Source organism: Cibotium barometz, chromosome 47 (assembly GCF_041138505.1).
Source record: "Cibotium barometz isolate CiBa-2024 chromosome 47, ASM4113850v1, whole genome shotgun sequence".
In the NCBI taxonomy this organism is placed as follows: Eukaryota; Viridiplantae; Streptophyta; class Polypodiopsida; order Cyatheales; family Cibotiaceae; genus Cibotium; species Cibotium barometz.
The window spans coordinates 24484015-24511227 of record NC_141092.1 but is presented as its reverse complement, the minus strand read 5'-3'; positions in this window follow the sequence as shown (position 1 = coordinate 24511227).

Here is a 27213-nt window from a genome sequence, read left to right as displayed (position 1 = left end):
TCATGTTAAAGTTGATTACCATGTTAAAGTTGGTTTATCGAGAGAGAGAGAGAGAGAGAGAGAGAGAGAGAGAGAGAGGGAGGGAGCGCGAGGTGCGAGAGAGAGAGGGAGAGAGGGGCAGGAGGCGCAAGAGGCGCAAGAGAGGGGCAGGCGCCTTAGCGCCCTCACTACGGGCGATGGGGCTTGCCCCTCTCTCTCTCTCTCTCTCACTCTCACTCTCTCGTGCCCGCTCGTTCTCTCTCTCTTTCTTTCTCTCTCTCTCTCTCTCTCTCTCTCTCTCTCCATTTAACTCTCCCCTTGTCCTTCCTCCCTTCTCCCTCTCTTCTCTCTCTTCTCTCTCTCCTTTTCCTTCCTCCCTTCTCCCTCTCCTCTCTCTTGCTCTCTTACCTCCTCTCTAATATTCCTATATCCCCCCCTCTCTCTCTCTCTCTCTCTCTCTCTCTCTCTCTCTCTCTCTCTCTCACGCACATACTGACGGTGTTAAACAAATATTTCTCTCTTCCAGTCTGACACACACGTTATTTCTCTCCCTCAAAGAAGACACACTTTATCTCTCTCTCTCTCTCTCTCTCTCTCTCTCAATTCTTTCTTTTAATTCTCTCTCTCGCTTTTAATTCTCTCACTCTCTCTTAACTCTATCGCTGCCTCTCCCTCTCCCTCTCGTAACTCTATCTCTCACTTTTATTTCTCTCGCACTCTCTTAACTCTATCTCTTCCTCTTCCTCTCCCTCTCCCTCTCATCTCCTTTTTTAAAAGAAAAAAAGGAAAAATAGAAAGAGCTAAAGAGAGTGGATTTCTACGAGAGAGAGAGAGAGAGAGAGAGAGAGAGAGAGAGAGAGGGCGGTGGCCTTAAGTGAGGGGAAGGCCCTCTCATTAAGGGTGACATCACCCTTAATGAGAGGGCCTTCCCCTCACTTAAGGCCACCGCCCTCTCTCTCTCTCTCTCTCTCTCTCTCTCTCTCTCTCTCTCTCTCTCTCTCTCTCTCTCTCGTGCCCCGCAACCCCCTATCTCTCTCTCTCGCACCCATGTCCCTCCTCTCTCTCTCTCTCTCTCTCTCTCTCTCTCTCTCTCTCTCTCTCTCTCTCTCCAACAGCTCTCTTTATTTTTATTCATTCTTTTTCTCAAACCCTAAAATTTTTGAATCCCTAAAATTTGTTTTCTTAATATTGTTTCTCTCTATTTTTGGATTCTCTCCGTTTTTTAGCTCTCTCTATTTTTTGCTCTATCTCAATTTTTAGCTCTATCTCAATTTTTAGCTCTATTTTTGGATTCTCTCTCTATTTTTAGCTCTATCTCAATTTTTAGCTCTTTCTCTATTTATAGCTTTTTTTCTATTTAGATCTCTTCTTAGTTTCCTCTTACTTTCTTTCTTTTTTGTTAATTCTATTTGTTCGATCTCTTTCTCTCCTCTTCCAATCTGCTTTAGAGCTCCTCTTTTTTACATGGCGCGACACAAGTGTTCTTAATGTTCAATAGCACCAAAGTAGCTGGGACCGTTTTGCACATAAACCCTAATGTGGATACCATCCATGGAATTCCTTTGCCCGTTGGTCATGTTGGTATGTTGATTAAGAATGTCGGAGTGGGAGAAGTATCTCTTCCTTTTCCTCTTGAAGATGGTGATATCAGCACATTAAATCAAACCATAGGCTACATCATTATATAGTCAACAAGCAATTGTGTAAGTGTTGTTATATCTCTCTCACTTTTGTAATTATGCTTTTCTTTTGTGGTGATTCTAAAAACTGTTTGTAGCAAACAATTATGTTAGTGGTTTTATATCTCTCTCTTTTTTGGTGATTTTGTTGAAGCGAGTAATTTGTCTTGTACATGTCGATGTGTTTAGATTGATCCAAAAATATTTAAGGAAACCCCACATCCAAAGTGTGCACAACGCTTAAAGAGCACACTTACCAAACAAGCAAGCTAAGAAGTGACAAGTACAAAGAAGAGGAGGAAAATAGTGTAAGAAGCCTTGATGAAGATTATGCTCCTCCATGAAGAAATCCAACACGCTCTTTAAAAAAAAAGGTACTTCTTCAAAATCCATGAAAGCAACAAAGGAAGTAGGAGACGTGGAGGAGGGAACTGAAAAAGAAGGTGATAATGAAGACCACTTCATGGTGATACATGCAACTTGTTTGTGACTAGAACTCCTACAGGATAGCCTAAATAGAGTAAATGTAATTATTATCTACTTTTTACCAAATCTCACATAAGGTATTTGTATGGCTCCCAAGCACAACGTGTGTGTGTGCATTGTAGGTGCAGAAATCCACTCCTTTGCCACCTATTCCCTTGTACAGACTTGTGCCTAACCCCTCTATAATAAGAGTGCAGTTTAGGAATAAGAAGCTGGCAAGGGAATTTTATACAAATGGCTATGTTACAGATCGATGCAAGTTCATTTTTTCTATATCCTCATCCCATAATCCTGTTAGAGAAGTGATGCAACATGATGTTAGTGCATGGGATTACATATGGTAAATGAGAAACGAGGAGTTCGAGAATGTGATCAAAGGTATGGAGTGGGAATTTATGAGCAACAAGATGCTCTATGTGTGGGATGACAATCATCGCATTGTGGCATAGATGGAAGATATTAGTAAATGAGAGTTCTCTTAAATTGCTTACTTTTTCTATGCGGTATTAAGTTTTTTAAAATAAATTTGGGACTAATTAGATTTACACTGATTATAGCATTCAAGAATGTTGTATCAAGACATCCATGTGTTGATGCTATCCTTATTGACTTCAATGAGGATAGTGAGGGGGAGGTCCTCACAACATAGCTCACTTAAACAGGTAACAAAACGTACACATTACGAGAACATATGTCTTAAGTATCTTTGACATGGGATGGTCTAAGTGTAATACATTTATCTTTCATCACATAACTCATCGTTTTTTTGTCATAGAGGATACATGAAGTGGACTATGTTTCTTCATCTCTTATGGACAAAGTCTGCCTCATTGGGCTCTTGGATTAGCAAATAAAGAAACAATTATGAGGCACACTAGAGCGATGAACAAGGCATGGATGGAGAAGTGTACTTTGCCTCAGTCCACACTCCACATCTAAGGATATGCACACACTAAGGTGTACTTTGCCTAACTCCACACTCCATATGTAAGGTTATGCAGACACTTGGTGGCATCATTTACATGACAATGGCTATGAGATTCCATGCAAAATGCCTTTACTTCTAAGTTGAGGAATGACAAGCTGATTAGTGAATGGGATAGACAACCTTTTAAGAAATGGGGGATTGATTTTGTTGGACCTATTAGTCCAGTGGTGCATCCATCATAAGCCCGATATGTTATTGTGGCCCCACAGACTATTTCACAAAATGGGTAAAAGCCAGAGACTCTAAGCGAGTTCATGCGCACGAACAACATCAAAGTTCTTATATGAGCAAATTATTTTGAGACTCAGCTGCCCATTAGAGTTAGTCAGTGATCGTGGTTCACATTTCATTAATGAGGTGATTGATCACTTACTTGCTGGATTCCTAGTAGTCCACCAGAAGTCATCACCTTATTATCCACAAGCTAAGTGGAGAATACAAACAAGACTTTGTGTACTATCTTGACAAAAACCTTGGAAGCAAGTCAAACGGATTAGGAGCATAAGCTAACAATAGTTTTATGGGCATACCAAACATCGTATAAGGTAGCGACGGGATATACTCCCTTCCGTCTAGCTTATGGTGTTGAGGTAGTAATGCCTATGGAATACTTAGTTCCAAGCTTGAGAATTGCAGTTGCAAAAATGGTTGATGCAAAATGCATTAGCTGACAGGCTAATCAATTTAGAGAAGCTTGATGAAACTAGACTAATTGTATTGCGGACTTATGGTCGAAAAACTATGAAGAAAACATTGGTTCGATAATAACTTAAAATAAAAAGAATTGGAAACGGGGGACCTTGCCCTCATGTATGGTGTAAGGAGCACAAAAAAAAAAAGAAACTGAAGTACAGAGGTCTAGGACCCTTCCAAGTGTTCGAGATCACACCTCAAGGGGTCGGTTTAGAATTGAGACAATTGAGGGAATACAAATGGAGGGTTACGTCAATGGGAGCAAACTTTAAAATTATTTTGGACCACTAACCGAAGAGATACTCTTGCACAAGAACATCTTTTAAAACAACGGAAGAAGCTCGCAAAAAGAAAAAATCCAACAAGCTCAAGAAGAGGCTAAGGCAAGGGAGGCTAAGGCCAAACAGATACTCCAAAAGAGAATGTTGCATGTGAACATGGCTTCACTAACTCTCCTAGATGAGGATGAACTAAACATTGAGCCAGCATGACTCAGGGTGGGACTCTTATGGCTAAATGTCATGCAACGAGCATTGCATTGATAGATATGGCATCAAGTCATAACCTGTGATCTCATATGAGACATGGGTAGCTTTAGATAAAGAGCTAGACAATTTACGAAAGCTGAGGGATTTCTAAGTGTTAATGTTTCCATCAAAAATAATTCCTTGGTTGGAAAGGTTTTTGTCATGCCTGTAGGTTTGATGGAGGAGGAAATGAGCCTAGGATGATCTTGGATTGCCAGCAATTGTAATATCCAATGGGAGAAAAGGACATCACTGCTAAATGAGGGCAACAATGTCATTTTCATACCCTTATGGAGCCTGATAAAACATAGGGAAGCACGCCATGATGATTAAGAATATAGAAACACCAAGCATGGTGACATTAGCTCATGAAGCAAAAAAGGCATCAATTCTATAATCCCTATGCAAAAAGCAGCCCAAGTCACAGGGTACACAGCAGTGGGTGCCTAAGGGTCAACTTGGAAACTAGCACTACAAGGATGAGAAGGATGCCAATAAGGAATCAACAAAAAAGGTTCAAAGAGGAGACAAGAGAAAAAAATGGTATTCACATGTAAGTTGGTGATACTCCAAACAAAACAACACTCCACAAAGCCTTTGTAAGAAATGGGTTTGAAAGGACTTGCTAATGGCACAAGGTTATTACCAAGGCAATACAACAGTATAGGTGCCCAAACTCCACCCCAGTGGCCATCATCAAACACCTGCAAATACAAAGACAAGGGCTGTAAAGGCATTCAGAACCAACTCCCAACTAAAATCAATGTTAGGAGTGCACAAACACTGGTGTGGAGGAAGAAGCCAACCCAACAGGATGGGTTAAATATAACAAAACCAATACATGTAACCACCTTAATCAAGGAGCTGGACAAGGACATTGAAAAGAAGAAAAAAAAGATGTAACAAATAGACACTGATACAAGCCCCAATCCACAGGACTCAGTAGAAATACTATTCAGTTGGGTGGAGGGAAGAATCAAGCACTCTCCACGGAGTTAAAATGCCTGCTATAACACCTGCCTAGAAGTGCCAAAGTACCCCCTTGGTTTCCATGGCAATAAAAAAATGAAGGTATCCATTACTAAAAAAATGGGTATCATTCACTTTATCCAATCTTTGAATGCATGGTTGAGTGTCTGAGCATGAAGAGAAATATAGGGTATTAATCTTGCACACACATGGTCCAAAAAGGTTCACGTCATGAACTGGTACAAAATAGTTCACGGTGTGAGCTGGTCTTAAAAGCTTCACGCCGTGAACTAGTACAAAATAGTTTATGCCTACTACATCCATATGGAGATGCAGAATTATTTAAAGGCCCATTAATCAAAGATCTGCAACCCGTACCTGATGACACAGGCACTAAATCATGTGGCTCAAAGGCCTCTTCCAAATCCAAAACCAGAAGAAAGAATGCAATTGGCACTCCTGACAAAACAACAAACACTGGCTACTGTAGATATGCAGGAAGGACAAGCTATGCTCATGGAGACTAAGGAGATAATGAAGGAGATAAAGAGAGGAAGGAAAAAGAAGACTGAAAAAAAGATCAGGAGATTCATACCAGATGTCACTGAAGAAACATAGAGGATTAAGGCCAAACTCACTGAATAAATAAAGTCATACCAAGAAGTACTAGGGCAACAGGAAGCCAGTATCAGCGAGACAACACATCAAGAGAGGATGGAAGTACAAAACCTGACTCCTCCTCAAAGCCTGGCACAATTAATCTTCAAGAATTTGTCTCCCCTCAAGAATTCCACAATGTCAGACACACTCTACAGGGTTGCAGATAGAGCCTAAACCAGAAAGCATTGCCAGTAGCAAAGCCCCAAGGACTCGAAGAAGCTACATCGCTCCTAATGAAACTCATAGAAGAGACACAAGATACAGGAAAACAACCACGGGCTGAAGATACACCAAGTCCCAGCAAAAGGAGACGTCTGGAGGATGAAGAGGTGATACCAGAAACATTCTTCCTACATAATTTGGATTATGATAGATTCTTTCAAGAAACTGTGGAGGGAGTGGATAAGCTCCTAAATTTGCCACAAGCTAGATTGGAAGAGGCCGCAGCCACAAGTGCTTCCCTTTGGGAGCAAGAACATTGGGTATGGCAGTGCCATATCCTCTCACGACCCAAATTCTTCATGATCGCAATGCCACACTATAAAAGCAAGTTCCAGAGGCAACCAATCAAGCACAAACATTGCAAGAACACCTCACAGCAGCGGCAGAAGCAACCCATAGGGATGTGATCCTAAAGAGCTTAAAGGCAACCAAGGATTAGGAAGCCAGGCACCAAGCGCTAGAAAATAATAATCTAGTTTTAAGCCAAAACATTATGCAAAGGATTAAAGAGAATACAGATTTGAAAGCGTACCTGGAGCAAGCCAAAGAGCAACTTCAAAAGGAAGTCACACATAATCAGAAGCAAGAATCTATCCATGCTCAGTAATAGCTCAAGCACACTTCCCTAGCCAAGGAAGAAGAGCTACAAGGCCAACCCCATACACTATCCTTAACTCTGAAGGAAGTAGAAACTAGAGTGAGACAATTACAACAAGAAAGAGAACAGATCAACAAAGCAAATGCTGAGAAGATTAGGGCACTCAATGACACCATTAGCACCAATCAGTTTGATATGCAAACAATAATGATTACACACCAAGAAGGTATGGTGCAAGTCACACAAGAAGGTATGGTGCAAGTCACACCAAGAAGGTATGGTGCAAGTCACACTATCCTTAACTCTGAAGGAAGTAGAAACTAGAGTGAGACAATTACAGCAAGCAAGAGATGTTGGAATTAGGGTTGCACGAAAGCACACAAAGCTTGGAGAAGAAGAAGCAAGAATGCACGCAACACAAAGTGTATTAGATTGTGTCAATGTACAAAAGATAAGTTAGTCCTAGAATGATGGGTGTATATACGAGCCGGGAAAAAAACCTCCTAAAGAGGGAAAAAGTGCCCCGGCGGTCCTAAGTGTGTTCACACACATCACTGCCTATGTATATGGCAACAAATCCCCCCTGGGAGTGATGGTGTGAACGAGAGCTGGCACTCATGTATAGGGGAGTGCCATGCCCGAAGTAGATCAATCCACAAAGGGGAGCAAGCCCAAAGCTTTGCGGAAAGCTTCGAACTTCTCACGAGGAAGCGCCTTTGTGAAAAGATCGGCGAGATTGTCCTGTGTTGGCACATAGGCCAAGCTGATCTCTCCTGCTGAGAGTCTCTCCCTGACATAGTGATAATTCACCTCAATGTGCTTTGTGCGAGCATGAAAAACTGGGTTTCTTGCAACTGCCAATGCGCTCTGACTGTCAATGAAGATAGTTGTGGCAGAAACACCCAAGTCAGCCATAAGCCGTCTGAGCCACACACACTCAACCGTAGCTGTGAAAGCTGCCCTGTACTCAGCTTCACAACTAGAAGTGGCCACAGTAGGTTGCTTCTTGCTCAACCAAGATATGCATGAGCTACCGAGCATGAAACAAAAACCACTTTGTGGACACTCTTGTGTCATAGCAACCAGCCCAATCTGAGTCCGAAAAAGCATGTAAATCTGGCGGCAACGATCCCCCCTTGGGATAAAACAACCCAAGATGTATGGTGCCACTCAAGTAGCGAAAGATGCATTTAACTGCCTTTCAATGCTGAGACCCTGGGCTATGCATAAACCTGCTCACCTGTGAGACTGCAAACTGAATGTCCCGCCTCGTAATGCATACATAAATGAGGCAACCAACAGCAGTCTGATAGAGTGTGACATCAAAGTGATCTCCAGCATCATGAAGACTCAACTTCAAACCTGTCTCCATTGGAGTAGCAATAGGCTTGCAGTCTTCAAGGCCAAATCTCCGCAACAATGTCTCAATATACTTTGTCTGACACAAAGCAATACCTCCATCACACTGCTTAAATTGTATCCCCAAATAATGATGCAAATGCCCCAAATCTGACATCTCAAAAGAGGCATTCAAATCAGCCTTAAAATCAGCAATATGACTCTCATTTGGCCCTGTGAGCAGCATGTCATCGACATAGAGAGCAATGATAAGATGTACACCATCCACACGTTTAACGTACAAAGTGCTTTCTGTTGGACTATTCTGAAACCCATGTGCAGTCAAATATGCATGTATCTTTTCATACCAAGCTCGTGGAGCTTGCTTTAAACCATATAAAGCCTTTTTCAACCTGCACACTTTGTTTTCCTGCCCTCTTTGAACAAAACCACGAGGTTGCGACACATACACCTCCTCATGCAAATCTCCATTCAAGAACGCAGTCTTTATGTCCAGCTGATGTACATTCCAACCATTATGAGCTGCCAATGCACAAATGCTACGAATGGTAGTCATACGACAAGTGGGAGCAAAGGTGAAGCTCCTACAAATCAGCGGCGCAAATTGTTAACAGAGGAAGTCTATGAAGGTTGAAGCTCAAACAAGGAAATTTGATGGTCCAACAGTTAAAATTGATATATTAAAGTAATTAAAACTTGTGGTTGTCCCCAATCTCATATCTACTCTCCCCAACCAAAAATAAGCTAGACAAAAGAGGAAAACTCTACACAGTACTGGAAAAATCATAGACTCATTGAAGAAGAGAGCAAACAATGAGTTCAAATCATCTTCTTGAGTCGACTTTGACTAATTGGAGTGTTTGTGTGGTTTATGTATATGGTGCATTTGGAGGTAATGTACCGAAGCATTGATGAATAAGAAGCTGAATCAAAGTTAGTTAAGCAAAATTTGTAGAGAAACCGGGCATTATAAGTGGTTTTTGGACTATATTGGTTAAAAAGGCTATTTTGGGCAAGGTTGACTTTGAGGAGTGTGATTTTTGAGAGAGCTTGGTGGAGGGAGATTTTTCTAGCAACTCCTCTCTTTAAAATGTGGACATTCTCTCTCCAGCCCCCTCCACCACTACCTCCTCCCATCTCCTCCAACTACCTCCACCACCACCTCTCAACCCAGCCCAGCCCACTTTCTCCCCTCTAGCCCAACTTAGCTCCTCCCTTCTCTCTCTCCCACTCTCTTCCTTTCAACCCCTATCTCCCTCTCCTTCTCTCCTCCCACTCTCTCTCCCACTCTCTTCCTTTCAACCCCTATCTCCCTCTCCTACTCTCTTCCCACCCTCTCTCTCTCTTCCTTCCTCTCCCTCTGCCACCCTCTTCCCTCTCTCCCTTCCTCTCCCTCTTCCACCATCTTCCCTCTCTCCTTCCCCCCCTCTCCCTCCCTCTCCCTCTCTCTCCCTCTTCCACCATCTTCCCTCTCTCCTTCCTTGCCCTCTCCCTCTAACTCTCTCTCCTTCCCCCTCTCCCTCTATCCTTCCTTGCCCCTCTCTCTCTCTCTCTCTCTCTCTCTCTCTCTCTCTCTCTCTCTCTCTTTCTCTCTCTCTCTGTCACCCTCTTCCCTCTCTCCTTCCTTACCCTCTCCATCTAACTCTCTCTCCTTACCCCTCTCTCCCACCCTCTTCCCTTTCTCTTTCCCTGTCCCACCCTCTCTCTCTCTCTTTCTCTCTCTCCTTCATTTCCCTCTTTCACTCTCCCGCCCTCCCTCTCTCTCCTTCTCCCTCCCTTTCACTCTCCCACCCTCCCTCCCTCTCCTTCTCCCACCCTCTTCCCTCTCTCTCTCCCTACCCCACCCTCCCTATGCATAATCTCTTCTTCCCTCTCTCACACTCATCTTCAACCCTTCTCCCTCCCTTTTCTCCTCTCTCTCTCTCTCTCTCTCTCTCTCTCTCTCTCTCTCTCTACCTCATCTTTACATGCCTTTGCATAGCATTTCATGTGAGTTTATTTTCTACATTCGTATTTTTGCATTTGCCTGAGATTGCCTGCTCTTGCATGTCAATGCATGTATGTGCCATTACAATACATGGCATAGCATTGCATTTGGATGCTATTACATGTGCATGTTCATTGCATGGTACTACTTGCCCTTTACATAGTGTTACATGTCATTGCATGCCTTTTCATGTGATTGTATGTCATTTGAAGCCTTTGCATGTGACTTTATTTTCATGTGATTGTATGTCATTTGAAGCCTTTGCATGTGACTTCATATCATTGCATATGAGTGTAATTGAAAAGGTGAATAATGTACACAATTATACATACAAGGCAAGATATCTAGTATGCATTGCGTACTGTTTCATAAAAAATAGTGAACAATATAAATTTATTAAGGTTGATAATTTTATAATTATTATTAATGTCATGGAATAATTATTTGAGAGGAAGAGAGAGAGAGAGAGAGAGAGAGAGAGAGAGAGAGAGAGAGAGAGAGAGAGGGAGTGAGAGAGAGAACGACATAACAACATTACATCCTCATGATCAAAAATACTGCTTTCAATTACAAATAAAACCAAGTTTATTCACATACAACTTCCAAATATAACTCTTCTATCATAACTATTATTACGTTCCATCGAGAGTTCTATGGGCGTCGCTTGGGTGTGGGGCACAAAGTAAGAGAACAAACGTTCGTTCCCTTCCACAATTCCTCTAGCAAGAGATGCTCGAATGCATCATCAACAATAAAACCATGGGCTCGCAATACTAAGGAGGTTGTTGGGTGGTGTGATCTGCTAGGAATGCTATGCTAAATGGTGGTAACAAAGTTATAAAGAGGTTATATGTATATTTATAGTAGTGGGAGAGGTGTACTCTTTTTTGCACCGAATAAAAAAAGATACCTTTCTTCTTTTTTAATGTCAATAATAAAGACATCTTCCTCAAGATCCTACACCCCAATAATGAAGGCATCTTTTCTTTCTTTTTTGGGGAAGATCAAGTATGTCATAAAGAACAACAAACAATACAAAATTGAATAGGCTAATATAGCTGCCAATTTTGCTCTCAAAAAGAAATTTCATTTGGATCACATACTGTTTACTCAAGCTAAGTGTGGGAGGAATGATAACCTCTATTTTTGGAACCAAAATAATATCAACAAAATCTTCTACATCGGCAAAATTAATTATTTTATCAATCTTTGTTGGTATTTATTCCTTTGTAAAAATCTTATTGCAATATCTTTTGTACCACTTTGTAAGTGCTTGGCAATTTATATAGCGGGTAAATTTGTAGAAGTCAATGCATATTTGAATTTGTTCATTTCTTTGGTAGCATGAGAACCTTAGTCAACTAAAAAAATAAAGCCTCAAATTGAACCCTAGAAAGTTGTATACTTTTTCAATTTAATAAAAATAAAGAAAGTGTGGTTTCAGTGGTTGGAAAAGTGCATGACTCCTTTCTTATGAAAAGGAAGTTGTGTCTTTCTTTTTTCCCTCTCTTTCACTTTCTTGTTTCGTGCATTCCTTCTCTATCTTATGCAAACATGTGTCCTTTTAGTGATGGAGAGAGAGAACAAGATCAAGAAAGCACCATAGCTTAGTTCTCTATATGATTTTTGGGCATGTTATTGTGTTAATCGCCTTCTTAATCTCCTTCCCAAAGCTTAATGCTAATATTTCAACATATACTTTGCTGGCTCTTTATCCACCATTTTGGACTACAAGGAAGGCATTTCACTTGTGAGAATAAACCGTGGTCCACATGAAAAATTACTCGAGGGTTATTACTTCTTCTTGAATTCGATTTCACAGTGTCATTATGGAAAAGAACATCGTATGTTAGAGCTAATCTTTTGTCTAGAATTTTCAATAGGGAGGGATTATAAGGACATTCTTCTAGATGCATCCCTATTTCAAATAATTTTAGTGCCAAGGTGGAGTTATGAGATTGTGGAATATTTAAGCAATAGACTTCCCTTAGATAAGACCATGTCTCTAAGAAGGAAACGCAAGTTAGTGAAGGCAACAACCTCATACACCCTTATTTTTAGATTACTTTATAAGAAAGGAAAAGATGATGTCTCAAGATTCTATGTATATGAGGACGAGTATGTTAATATTCTAGAATAAGCTCATGCAAGAGTTGTTGAAGGGAACTTTGCAAGAGACATGGGAAATGATCTCTGATTGAGGAGCTTTCTTCGCGGGAGTAAAGCTATAGGGCAACTATAAAAAAAATTTCAGCCGAAAACGTGTTTCGGGCGCGTCACGACCTCCATTTTTCAGAAAGCAGGTGATTTCGAGTACTGCGGGTAAGTCATCGATTCTTTGCAGAACTCTGTTTTAAAAACTGCAGGAAGACAGATTGGCTGTGCAGACACTGTGTATGCTGCAAAAAGGTCAACAGTTGCCATTGGGTATATGTATGCACATTGAAGTCACTGGTTGTGACATTTGAGTGTACTACAATACCGCTGCAGAAAATACAACAGTTTGTGGTGCAGGACAAACTAAAGTGCTGTTTTCTGGTAAATTTGTGTGTCTGGCAAGATGTCAAATGATGGCATAAACCAGATTGTTGCTAAGAAGCTTGATAAGAACAATTTCCATGCTTGGAGGTTCAAGTTGACGAATTTCCTGATGGGAAAGGGTTACTGGGACTACATAGAAGGTGAGCATGAAGAGGCACCGAAGATACCGGAGGGTGCTGCAGATGTGAAAGAGTTCCATGATTGGAACCAAGGAGCCAGAAAAGTTATGTATTGGCTCTCTATCAGTATACAGGACACCATGATTGGGCACATACACGATGCCAAGTCCCCCAAGGAGGCGTGGGACACCTTGGTAAAACTCTATGAAACAAATACCAAGGCACGAAAGATACAGTTGAAGAATGAACTTCATACTGTGGAGAAAAAGAGTATGTCTGTGAATGACTATGCATTAAAGATACAGGGTATTGTGGAATCCCTTGCATCTATTGGTGTTTCAGTAGAGATGATGATGTGATAAGGTGGAAGTTTGTCTACGTGGTCTCGGGCCACAATATAAGGCGTTCAAGACGTCTATTTAGACTCAGGAAAACATTCCCAATTTCACAGATTTGGTGTCTATGTTGATTATAGAAGAGAAGAGCTTGGGTGAAGATCAATAGTCTTCACAAAACAAAAACAGTTCAGAGCAACAGGCCTTCTACACAAGTTCGGGAAGAGAATGAGGAAGAGGAGGCCGTGGACACGGTCAAGGAGGTGGCCAAACAGGTAATCAGAATTATGGCCAGCAGCAGTAACAACAATCCCAGAATTCACAACAACAACAACACGTAGGTGGAAGAGGCCAACAGGGGGAGTCAAAGAGGTCGTGGAAATTGGCAAAGGCAGTATAATGATACACGTGGATGCTTTTATTGTGGTAAGCCTGGACATGTGCAGGCAGATTGTTATAAGAAGCAGGCTAACATGCAAAATGGGAAATTACAGCAAAACAACTATGCATCCTCGAGCAAAAACAATGAGGATAATGAAAGGTTGTTTGTTATGCAACATGTCATTAATGCCATGTCTGAAAATGTTGAAGCAGCACATAAAGATGATGTATGGTACGTTGATTCAAGTGCTTCGAACCACATGACAAGTCATGGGGAGTGGTTCAAGGAGATGAAGAACCTTGAAAGACCAGGTCTTGTGGAAACAAGGGATGACAAAACTCATCCAAATTGCCCATGTTGGAGATGTGCCATTGTCTATGCAGGATGGCAAAGTGAAGTACCTTGCAGATGTACTTCATGTTCTGAACATAACAAAGAATCTAGCTTCAGTTGGCCAGATGATTGAACAGGGTTTGCAGGTTCGGTTTAACCCTGATGGCTATTATGTTGAAGACTTTAAAGACAAGTGCAGGTTGGTTGCAAAAGGCAACATAGTGGGCAGAATGTTTATATTGAATGTAAACATGTCTGAAGTGAGTGCTGCGATGTTTGCAAATGGTTCAGGAATTGTTGCAGACACAGACATTTGGCATAAAAGAATTGGACATGTGAATGTGCAGAGAATGAAGTCTATGTAGACTAAAGGAATTATGACAAGGCTGCCAAAATTTAAAGTTGAAGGTATGCAGAGAATATGTGAAGCATGCCAATTTGGAAAGCAAACAAAGCATGTATTTCCACGTAACAGAAATGTGAGCAGAAATGCACTAGATGTTGTGCATTCCAATGTATGGGGTCCTACGAAGACCATGTCTATGGGAGGCTGCAGGTATTATGTGACATTTATTGATGACCACACAAGGAAAGTGTGGGTATACTTCATGAAGGAGAAGGGTGAGGTGTTCACTCACTTTCAGAATTTCAGAGTTATGGTTAAAAGCAAACACAGAAATATGTAAAGTGCCTGAGGTCAGATGGAGGGGGAGAGTACTTCTCCAATGAGTTCTCTGAATTTTTGAAGAAAAATGGTATTCGGAGACAGTTTACATGCAGATACACTCTGCAGCAAAATGGAGTTACTGAGTGGAAAAACAGGCACATTGCTGAGATTGCACGAGCATTGATGGAAGAGAAGAATATGCTGCATAGCTATTGGACTGAGGCTGTTTCTACAGTGGTTTATATCATGAATAGGACTCCAACTGTAGCCATACATGATGTAACTCGAGCGAGAGGAGAGGTTTACTGGGGCAGAAAACCTGATTTGTCTCATCTAAAAGTTTTTGGATGCATTGCATATGTGCATGTGCCAGATGAGCTGAGAACTAAGCTGGATCCAAAAGCTGAAAAATGTGTATTTATTGGATATTCCCTTGAGCAAAAGCGATACAAGTGTTATAACCCTACTACATGTGAGTTGAGGGTAAGCAAGGATGTTGTTTTTGATGAGATGTGCAGTTGGTATGCTGCTAAAAAAGAAGCTGTTGGGGCTGATGTGAGTGGAAATGTGGTTGCACAAAATGCAAGTCAGCAATCACAGTCTTTGAGTGGACCAAGAGAGTCCTAATCTACTGGTTCAGTTGATAGACCATGGAGTGGCAGGCTGCATCATAATACCAGTCCTGCAAATGTGATTAGTACATCACATCAAGGCAAAGAGAAAGTGGTTGAGCCCCTTAGTGTGCCTGATATTTTTGTAGGGCATTCTCATGTTGATGGAGAGTCTAGTGGCTCAGAGATGAGCCTTGATGAGCTTGGGATCCCAGCTATGAGAACACCTGGTGTAAAGAAGGCTATGGAAGCCATGAACGCAAAGTTGCGAAGATCTGGGAGAGTGAAGAATCCTGTGTAGAGGTTTACCTATGATGGTTATGTGGCACATCACTATGCATACATGGCAAAAGTTGTACAGGTTGTAGAGCCCACATGCATTGATGAGGCTGTTGGAAATGTGTGTTGGGAGAAAGCCATGGATGAGGAGATGGATGCACTATATGGAAATGAGACTTGGGATTTAGTGCAATTGCCTAAAGGCGAGAAAGCCATTGGATGCAAGTGGGTGTACAAAGTAAAACATAATAGTGATGGAAGCATAAGCAGGTATAAGGCTAGATTGGTAGCCAAAGGATATGCGCAGACATATGGCATTGATTATGAGGAAACTTTCAGCCTAGTTGCCAAGATGGCAATAGTGAGAGTTGTGATAGCAGTGGCTGCATCAAAGCAATGGTCTTTACATCAGATGGATGTAAAGAATGCATTCTTGCATGGGGATTTGCAGGAAGAGGTGTGCATGTTGCAGCCACCTGGTTATGAGGATGTGAGTCACCTCGAGCATGTGTGCAGGTTGAAGAAAGCCTTGTATGGCTTAAAACAAGCACCAAGAGCATGGTCTAACAAGATTTCTGAATATCTTGTCACTATTGGCTTTCATGTAGCCAATGCAGATTTCTCTCGCTGTATGTGAGACACGGTGATAGAGGGGTTGTAAGATCCCTGTCCCCACCGCGCAATAGTTTCAGAGGTACTAGCAGTGGAAGTAGTACTTCTTGCGTGGGGCAGGGTCCCACACTTGGGGCCTCACCCACCACGGATATCCGGACAAGAGACTAATCCGTCGGTTTTTCCAAAACCGAACCCGGAAAAACTTCCTTTGCCCAGAAAACACGGGCGATTCCACCAGGATAACTTTTCCCTAACGTAGTCAAAAGCCTTAACTAACTGAACTGATCTGACCAAACTCGTAAGTTCCATAGTCAGATCAAGGGACAGATTGCACTTGGACCATAGAAACCAACGCTTTTTTCCTGATCGAGAGGCACAGCCGTTGATTCTTTTTCCATAGAACAATTGTTGTCCGGGATTTACTTCATCTATCGAACTAAACAGAAATTGAGTCTCGATTTATGGATCCATCAGTCCAGCCTAACCCCATCTAGTCCCATGGGTTAGCCAACCGCCCAACCATTGTAGTGATGGGATCCAATTAGGAATTTGGTTAGGTTTTGTCCCGTGTACCAGGGAAAAGAGTTCCCAGGCCCCCTAGCCGGATGTTCATGCAAACATAAAACTAGTCACACCACTTACACACCCAATATAAAATTGCCTTTTTCTCAGCATCAGCTATCTTTAAAACAATCCTTGAATGAAACCATTGTGTCACTAATCACAATCCTCAAAATCTCTGGTTGAATCCTTATTTCCAATCATTCCTTCATCGGTGTACTTATGGCATCATTGGCAAACAAAACGCTCACCACCTGTTCACTCAGAGGTCTTTTCCATAGTTCCTAGCTCATAGTACCCGACAATATAATCACTTATAAAAATCAAGATGGAATCTTCGTTGAAGATCAGCAAGATCAACCAATAGATCCATATAAAAGAGCCATGGACTCATCCGTTGAGGACCAGCAAGGTCAATCAACCAGATCCATGCCCGATTTCAGAAAACAACTCTTACTTCTTGTTCTAAATATCTTCCTCGATGCACGTGTGGGTATCTTCGGTGACCCAGAGCCCGAGCACCATATGGTCAGCACCCTCTAGGATCCTTCGCAGGTCACCTAGCGCTTCACTCATAGGCCGCTTCCTTGGTCCCTCATCCACCGTACTGGAAGCTCACCATTTAAATCGAACCGAGGCTGGTCAAGACCTCGGCCGACCTTGCTACGCAAGACGTCCTCCATTGACTCTCCATCCAGCAGTTGCAACTTTATCAGTTAGGTCTCCATGACCTTAATCACAAGACGGTCAAAATGCTTCCCCAGTATTCTTGACATAAAACAATCATTTACAAACAGGTCATAAATACAGTTTCTATAATGAACTCATGTCTTTCCAGATTGTTCCACATCAATCCATATTACTCAACCCAATTCCAAATCATATGTGTATCCATTCTTGACCAAATATATCATTTTCCACCCCATCACATCATATTCATTCACTTCACATAACATCCATTCCTATCTTTCTTAATTTACATTACGTCTCATCACATCCATTTCTCATTACATCTCATTCGTTCACATCTTATATTATTCATTCACATTTTGATTCACATGACATCTCATCTTATATTATTTGTTCACATCTTATATTATTCATTCACATTCTGATTCACATGACATCTCATCTTATATTATTCGTTCACATCTTATATTCACATTCTGATTCACATGACATCGCATCTCATCCATTCGCTCATATCGACTTTATATCCATTCACATACATTTTTGCATTCATTATTCCACATACACATCCCACATTCACATCTACATCCATACATCCATTTTCACATCCACATTCATACATCCACATTCACATCTACATCCATACATCCATTTTCACATCCACATTCATACATCCACATCGATACATCCATTTCCACATCCATATTCATACATCCACCTCCACATCCATACATCCACCTCTACATCTACATCCATACATCCATTTTCACATCTACATCCACATTCTTACATCCACATTCACATCTACATTCATACATACACATCTATATCCACATCCATACATCCATTTTCACATCCACATTCATACATCCACATCGATACATCCATTTCCACATCCATATTCATACATCCACATCGACATTCACATTCATACATCCATATCCACATCCACATTCATACATCTACATCGCCATTCACATTCATATATCCACATCCACATCCACATCCATACATCTATTTCCACATCCATATTCATACATCCACCTCCACATCCATACATCCACATCCACATCTACATCCATACATCCATTTTCACATCTACATCCACATTCTTACATCCACATTCACATCTACATTCATATATACACATCTATATCCACATCTATACATCCACATCTATATTCATACATCCACATCCACATCCACATTCATACATCCACATCCACATCTACATCCATACATCCATTTTCACATCTACATCCACATTCACATCTACATCCATACATCCACATCCATACATCTATATCATACATTCACATCCGCGTTCACATTCATACATCCACATCCATACATCCACATTCACATCTACATCCATACATCCACATCCATATCCACATCCATATATCTATATCATACATTCACATCTGCATTCACATTTATACATCCACATCCATACATCCATATCCACATCCATATCCACATTCACACATCCACATTTACATTCACATACATCCAGATTCTTACATCCATATCCACATCCATACATCTATATCATACATTCACATCCGCGTTCACATTCATACATCCACATCCATACATCCATTTCTACATTTCCATTCATATAACCACATACGCCTTCACGTCTATTCTTTTACATCACATCCATTCTCGCCGTATCACAACCCATATACATCTTATCCCATCAGATACACTTCTTACCTCATCCCATACACATCTTATCACATCCTAACTCATCTTATCACATCCTAACTCATCCCATATGCATCTTATCACATCCTAACTCATCCCATATGCATCTTATCACATCCTATCACTTCTCATACACATCTTATCACATCCTAGCACATCTCATACGCATCTTATCACATCCTATCACTTCTCATACGCATCTTATCACATCCTAGCACATCTCATACACATCTTATTAGGCATAAAGACAACTTTAGTAGGAATAACAGTTTTATAATAATCCTTTTATGTATTTTACTATGCATAGATTCCAATTTAATGAGAATAATACTTTCAAAATAAAAATAAATCTTTTATACATCTTTCTATGCATAAATTTCCATCTTAATGAAATAAACACTTTTAGAATAAATCTTTTATGCATCTATCTATGCATAAAATCAAAATTGATAAGAATAACTCTTTTGAATTAAAAATAAAATTCTTTTTGCATCTTTCTATGCATAAAATCAAAATTGATAAGAATAACTCTTTTGAATTAAAAATAAAATTCTTTATGCATTTTTCTATGCATAAAATCCAATTTAGTAGGAATTACACTTTTAGAATAAAAGAATTTCTCTTATGCATCTAATTTGTGCATAAAATCCAATTGATGAAAATCTCACTTTTAATATAAAAAAATCTTTTATGCATATGTTTATGCATACAAATCATTTATGATGAAAATCATTCTTTTGATATAAAAGAATTTCTTTTATGCATAAAATCCTTTATGATGAAAATCACACTTTTAATATATATAAAAAATTCTTTTATGCATCTACTTATGCATAAAAATCAATTATGATGAAAATCACACTTTTATAAAGAAATATTTCTAGTATACATTTTTCTATGTCTAGAATAAAAATAACCCTTTAAGAATACTCATACGATGGGGATTACTCTTTTTAACATAAAATTTAATTACTAGAAATCCTCTTTTTCTTAATTCATCAATTATGCATAGCATAAAAATCAATTTCTTCATGATTATAATGAAATTCTTTCAATTAATCTAGGATGATAATTTCTAGAATATGGTAGGAAGTCCTCTTTTCATGCTTTGAATGAAATTATTTACAGAAATTTTACCATAGCTCCGCTGCTATGACTGATAAATCTCAATTATTTTAAAGGATAAAGCTTATCATTAAGGGAAAGATTAGAATGATCCCTAATTGGATCATTAACCCATAATGGATTGAATCATCAATATTCATGGAATACATAAACTAAAAGCATATAAAAAAGCCATTAAATTGGCCTCAAGCATAGATTAATCTTGGATTAGGAAAAGCTTTATGAAAAGCTTCATTTGGATTGAGAATAGGTCATGAGAATGACCATTCTTTGAGTGAGAGAGAGAAATTCCATAAAAATCATTAAAATTAAGCATAAATAAAAATTTATGTAATTCTTTACTACCATTCATCAATTAACTTCAATAGCATTCAAAAACCATTCCAATTAAGCTTCTCAAGCTTGAGAGGGGTTGAGAAGAGAGAAACATTGAGAATTTATAGAAAAGATCAAAATTCACCATTTACCTTACAAATTGCTTGATTCTTTGTTCACGGTAGAGGCCCCCAACCAATCAATTGGTTTGGTGTGTTGATGGAGTCACCAATGGAGATTGAAGAAAGAGGGAAGCTCCAATTTCTTCAATTTGGAGAGAATTTTAGAGAATAGTCAAAATTAACATTATTTCAGCATAATTTTGGCATAGTATAATTCTCCTATTTTTTTACAAAGACTCAGGTTCTATTTATAGGAGAGGGAGGCTCTAACCAAGACCAACTGATTTCTAGAATTTTCTAGATTTCAGTCTGGTTGAATTTGGACTAGATTTGGATCTAGTTTGGATCCTTTTTTGATTCGGTTTGATCCAAGAGAGAGGAGAGATAAAAATATCACATTATTTTTTAGTTTGAAATTCATTCAAGCATGTGAAGTATGCACCTCCTTGAAGGGACTCCCCTTCCTTACATATGTGTCAAAATGGAATGATTATACCCAAAATATCTCATTTTTTAGTAATACTCATAGTTTTTTACTAATAACCCTTGTACATAGTCAACTCTTCATCTTAGATATGTTAGAGTTATGAGGGGGAGAGAGAAAGAGGGTTTAGGGTTAAGAGACAGAAGGAATGAGGAAGAGCTTCTTGAGGTCATTACCACCACACTATTCACTCATTATTCGAAAAAGAATAAGGGAATTCCCTTTATTTTTAAATTTTATTAGAAGTTCTTTGTCGCCACTCTGTTTACTCGTTATTCGACAAAGTAAAATTGAATTCCATTCTATTTGATAGTTGAATAAAAGTTAACTATCGCCAAAAAATTCACAAGGTTGTTTGAAAGAAACACAATCGGCAATTGTACACTTCATTAACATCATTAAAAACTTATATTTTTCTCCTTGAAAAAGAAGGTTGCAAGACATGGATTTCAAGAAATGAAGAGCTTTTATATCCTATTCATAAATAGGATTACAAAAAAACCATCCGAATGCATGTGATCACGAATAACCCCTCGACACCACTTGCTTACACTGGCATTGACCTTGTGGCACTCAAAATCTTGGCAAGGTCTTCCTTCCTCAAATGTGGCTGGCGTATGAACATGTTATTATTTGCATCGAGCCCAAGAACACACAAATAGACAAAATACATGTGCTTACATGCAAAAAATGGATGTCCACCACTTGCTCTCATCTGAAAATGTGGACATGTATAGCATGGTAGCTTTGTAATCATCACATCATACCTCTCACCTTGTATCCTTGAAGAGTCAGTCTCTACTACAAATACCTCATGTTCCATTTTCTTCACAACCCTTTTGCAATTAATGAAGCTGACAAAATGAGAGCATTTTCTATCCTTTTTGCTACTATTTGTGACTCTCCTATCCTATACCTCGTCGGTTCTTCTTATTGTTGTGTTCTCTTGAAAACTCTCCTTCTGCAAAACAAATCCCGCTCCTTCTAGAGCTTGCACCTCATTTCTCGTAAGGTTTGTGCCCTTTTGAACTGGCAAGATTCTAAGAGGCTTCGCGGGTGCATTTGTGATTGTGGAGCATATGGACCATGTGTGGTCCCCTGCTTGTATTGTAGAACCATATGAATTGTCTTTGCCGACCTGTCCACTCACACATCCCATAAAAGCTTGGCATCGTGACCCCTCTTCCTAACTACTTGATTTGTTTTCTATATTTCCCTACTTGGCCACCTAGCCATGCTTGACAAGTGACTTTACTATTAATTTTCATACGATGACGAATTGCCCACATTGTATTATGAATATCTGATTCCCAAACTCTTTTCACTGCCTCCTCTTCCTGCTCTATTTGCACACCTCTGTTTGTTTGCTGCTCTTGTGAAAATTTAAATTTTTTCCCTTTACCCTTTCGAGGTTGATCCTCAGTAACATATTCAGGCCTATGGGAGCTATTTCCATCCTCAACCATGATAGTTTGTGGATGCCACTTACGGTGCACTATCTTGTTGTTTCCCATAATATTGGGAATGTGAAACATGGGAGTTCCTCTAACAAATTCTCCCACCAACCTACTTGTTTACGATTGGGCTTGGTGATAATCCATTCCTATTAACACACCTCTCTAATAACTTTGTGATGCTTGGAAACAGACCCTATGCTTGCCTTTTTACACTTTGAAGCAGTGTGTTTGCAAGGTCTATCTCATTGCTGCATCATAAAGAGAGATGATCCCCTTGAAACCTTTGCCAACAAGCCAGCTATGTGCTTGGATTCTTCCAAGTTCGTCCACAAAATGTACTCCAACATAGAGTCATCCACAACTTGTTAATAAAGAAGGAAATCAAATTTAATATCAAATGCAAATATTACTACCACCAACAGTAAACGATTATCTCACCCCAACAAGATGTTTTCTCCAATGAGTATCAAAAATTCCACCAGTTCAACCAATTATCTATAGTAGGAATAGTTCCATCTGTTACTTTTCCACCATGCTCTTATATATTTATATTTAGCTAAGGCATCCTCCTTGCTTTTAGCACACCTCCAATTGCCTACACAAAAGATGATGCTCATCTTGGTAATTCTTCACGACATACTATTGTGTGTGTGTGTATGTGGAGACTTTGTTTCCAATGGAACAAGCATGATCTTTCTTTACCCTCCATTTTGTTGTTTAAAATCACCATTGTAAATAGACCTCATAGCCCTCCACCGATTCACCCTAACCTTGTCCACCACATGAAGCCGGCAAAGTCCGGTTTTGGTAGCCCCTTTTTCTCCACTATCTCATTAAGCATCTGCCAAAACATGGCTTGTGCATCGATGTCCTTCTCCTTTATTTTGTAAGTGGAAATTGTCATAAGATCCCGTATACTAAAGCATAATATTCATTACATAAGTAAATGTGAAGTCTTAACAGGCATGGACTTAGGGTCATAAACATATGCCGCCATTGTAGTCCACCCTAAAACCTTGCACACATGGAAAGAGTCAATGGAAAAGAGTGAGGAGATGGTGAAGAGGGTATTAAGGGTGGATAGAAATGCTTAGCACCACCATATACCTTCCCTATGTAGGCCTAAACCCTCGCTATACAAGCACGTTAAGGATAAGTGCATGCCTTCTTTTAAGAAAGTGAAGAACAAGTGCACCTAGGATAATGGATGCAAATTTTGAACATGTAAACAACATTGGAACCCTTCCTTAGAATTGCTAGCCCATTACCAACATGTCAAATCCCTATACCATAATGCTTATAGCATGGCCAAGCCTCTCTTAACAAGGCATGACCTTTCTCAAGATATAAATATCATAGAAAACCCCTATGCAAACATGTGAAAAACTTATGCAACCATTTCATGGAATTGCAAAGCCTTGTCTCAGCAGGAAGTTATGACCATGGATAGGCCTTTCTATGCAATAATCAGGCCTTTTACGTAGTTGGGAACCTGGGAAGCCCTATATCATAACATTTAAAGCATGGCCAAGCCTATCTTAGCAAGGTGTGGATTTTCCCGAAATATAAATATCATAAGTAGCTTGTATTCAGGCATGTGCATGCCTTTCTACACATGGAGAGACACTTTTGTGCATGGACAAGGTCTTTCAGAGCATGGACAAACTTTTCTTCACATGGACAATCTATTTTGTCCAATTCTCAGCATGGGAAGCCTTATATCAAAATATTTAAAGCATGGCTAAGCCTCTCTTATTAGCAAGAATGTTCTGAGCATGGACAACCCTTTTGTGTACATAGCTTTTGCGCATGGACAACCCTTTAGCAATTTACAAGCATGTAGATAACATGAGTAGTCTCTTTTGAGCTTGGGAATCCCTATGTGAGTATGTGGAGAGAACACATGTAACCCTTTTTGTAAACTCTAAATAAGGGATGCTTTGGTTATTAAAACTGTTATGTACACATTATATGTGCATATACTAGGAGGCTAACCCACCCTAGGCATGTGAGCATGGGAGCATCGGAACATGCTCTAGTGGGGCAAGGGTTAAGTCTAACCTTGGGTTAAGGTTAGGGTTAGGCAACCAACGGTCAAAAATGGAAATGGAGAGTCAAGAGTCACTTGAGGGCCCTCCTGTATAATAGGGACATGGGGCACTCTCAAGGGATGTTCTCTTGTGTGTAGAGAATTGTATCTACTCTCTTTCCATTTCATGTTAGAGCTATGTTCTACTGGATTGAAGTCATATCTCTTGGTGGTCTGGGACACCAATGTTAGGTATGTGGTACTTCATTGTATTTATGTGTGCACCCTTGGGCTTGGAGGTGGTTGAGTGGATGAGTACATGCCTGGTTTATACATGTTTATGCATTATGATTAGCTAGAGAGATATTTAGGGTTTTAACAGTGGTATCTAAGCGTTCTCGAGTTAATTTTTTATGTTTTTTCTCCTCTTAATTTTCTCTCATTATTCTAAAATTTTAGCATTTTTTAAGTAAATTTTAACATTTACTAAGAAAAAAATATTATTTTTTAGTTTCTTTTAGTGGCCTATGCATTGGGAATGTCAATATTGTGGTCGAAACATGATGCTTCTCAATTTGGATGGACGTATCAACACTACAGGGAAATTTCGTGAGTGGAAATGCTATTTTTTCTATTTTTATAGTTAAAATAAGCATTTTATAGATTTTTTACCAAAATACCGCACATGCTATTGCGGGTATTTTTTGGTAGAAAGGATTCCCTAAATTTTTAGGAATTTTTTCTAATTATTTAGGAATTTTTAAAAGCATTTTTATGGTAAAAAAGGCATTTTTAATGCATTTTGCGAGTTTCCCGCGAGCATGCTATCAAATTTCTACCGCTTTTCTGCTGAAAATCAGTGGGGGCAGCATGTTGATATATCAAGTTCTCTCCCATGTGCGCGACATAATTTCTATCTCTCAAATTGGAATTTTCTCTCATATTTTCTCTTCCGCATGGGAACACCCCTTATATGGGTAGATTTGATTAGTTAAAAATCATGATTAGTGAATAATCATGATTAGAGATTAATCACATGATTAACAGAGAAAAAGAGAATAAGAGATGAGAGAAAATATGGAAGAGGGGTTTGAGGGGTGGAGAAGGGGTGGGGAAAGGAGTAGCTCATGCTCCCCGCCTCTCCCTCATGAAATCCCGCACAGCGGGGGCGTCCGGGGGGGAGGGGGGCTCCAGCTAAGGCTTTCTACGCTCCCCCCCACGTTTCTTCAAAAAATAAAAATAAAAAAAGCTTTCTAAGCTTTTAATTAAAGCTTTTTTTTAATTCTTCAAATTCATGATTTTTGTTTTTTTTTTTATCATGTTGAGCCCTTTGGCCTTTGGGGTCCAATTTTTTTTTGACCTTTCAAATTCTGGAGTTATTTGTCTCTTCATTTTTCGCAACCCTTGGCTATCCGCATATACTGGGGGGTGACCATTCGGATTCCGAAATTTGTATTCCAATGCGTTCGGGGTACAATAAAAATTTCTAAAAATTTATGGAAAATTAAACAAAGGTTATTTCTAATTTTTGGAATATCTGAGTTTGTCAATCGGCATGTGGCGTGTCCGTTTGAGCGCCCATGACTGTTCAAATTCCTTTAAATTTTTATTTTTTACCCAAAAAATTAGTAATTCCATTAAAACTAGAGATTTTGATTGCATTTGAGAATTGTTGGGCGGAATTGAAAATTTTTGTGATCGATGGGATTCTTGAGGTAATATTTTTTTATAATTACCAAACTTAGAAAAATTCTAGAAATTATTTTAGAAATCCTAGAAATTGGTATTTTTGAATTATCAATTGTATTTTAGCAAATTTTATTGCTAAAATTTTATGGAAAAATTTAGATTTGGAGTGCCATAAGATAGAATTTGGTGGATTTCAAAATTAGTAAATTTTGAGGCCCTAAACAAATAGGAAAAAGTCATGATAATTCTTTTTTCTTGAGAATTTAATATTTTTGGGGATTGTTTAGTGTTGAAGTACGTTTTCTACATGCTGACATTAGATAGATGTGGATTATTCGCATATACTTATTGTGAGTGTGTCTCATATTTGTAGTTATTTCCATTTGGATTAATTCTAGACGATGTTTTCATGATTTTTTACCGTTATTTAGCCACCAAATGCTAATTAAAGCATTTTTTCTTATGTGCAGTCAGTTCTAGCAAATTGATTTACTAGATCATTTTGGTCAAGGGTGGTTAAGTGAAGTTGGTTCGAGTGAATCGTGATTTTTGAAGAATCTTATTACCATGGCTTATATTGAATTCTCAGTCATGATAATGTCGATGAGATCAGTGGATCATCCCAACTCAGGTAGGGAAGATCTTAAATTCCAAGTTGAAGAAGAGGAGGCTATTGAAAAGAGTGAATTTATGGAAGTGACAAAGTGTCTAGAGGCAACTATTGCCAAATGCCATGACGAGATGGAGTCACTGAAGATGCAAATCTCGACTTTGCAAAAAGCTCTTTTGGCGGCACCTCCTGCTCCTACTAAAGCAGTTGCTCCGTCGTTTGCACCAAAGGTGTACGGCGATGAGAAAAAGGAGAAGACTCAAGAATGTGTAGATGCTTGGCTCAATAGGTGGACTACACACTTTGCCTTTCATCCATTCACTGATGTACAAAAGCTGTAGATGGCACAGGGATTATTGAAGGGGAAGGCATTTACTTGGTGGAAGGATCTC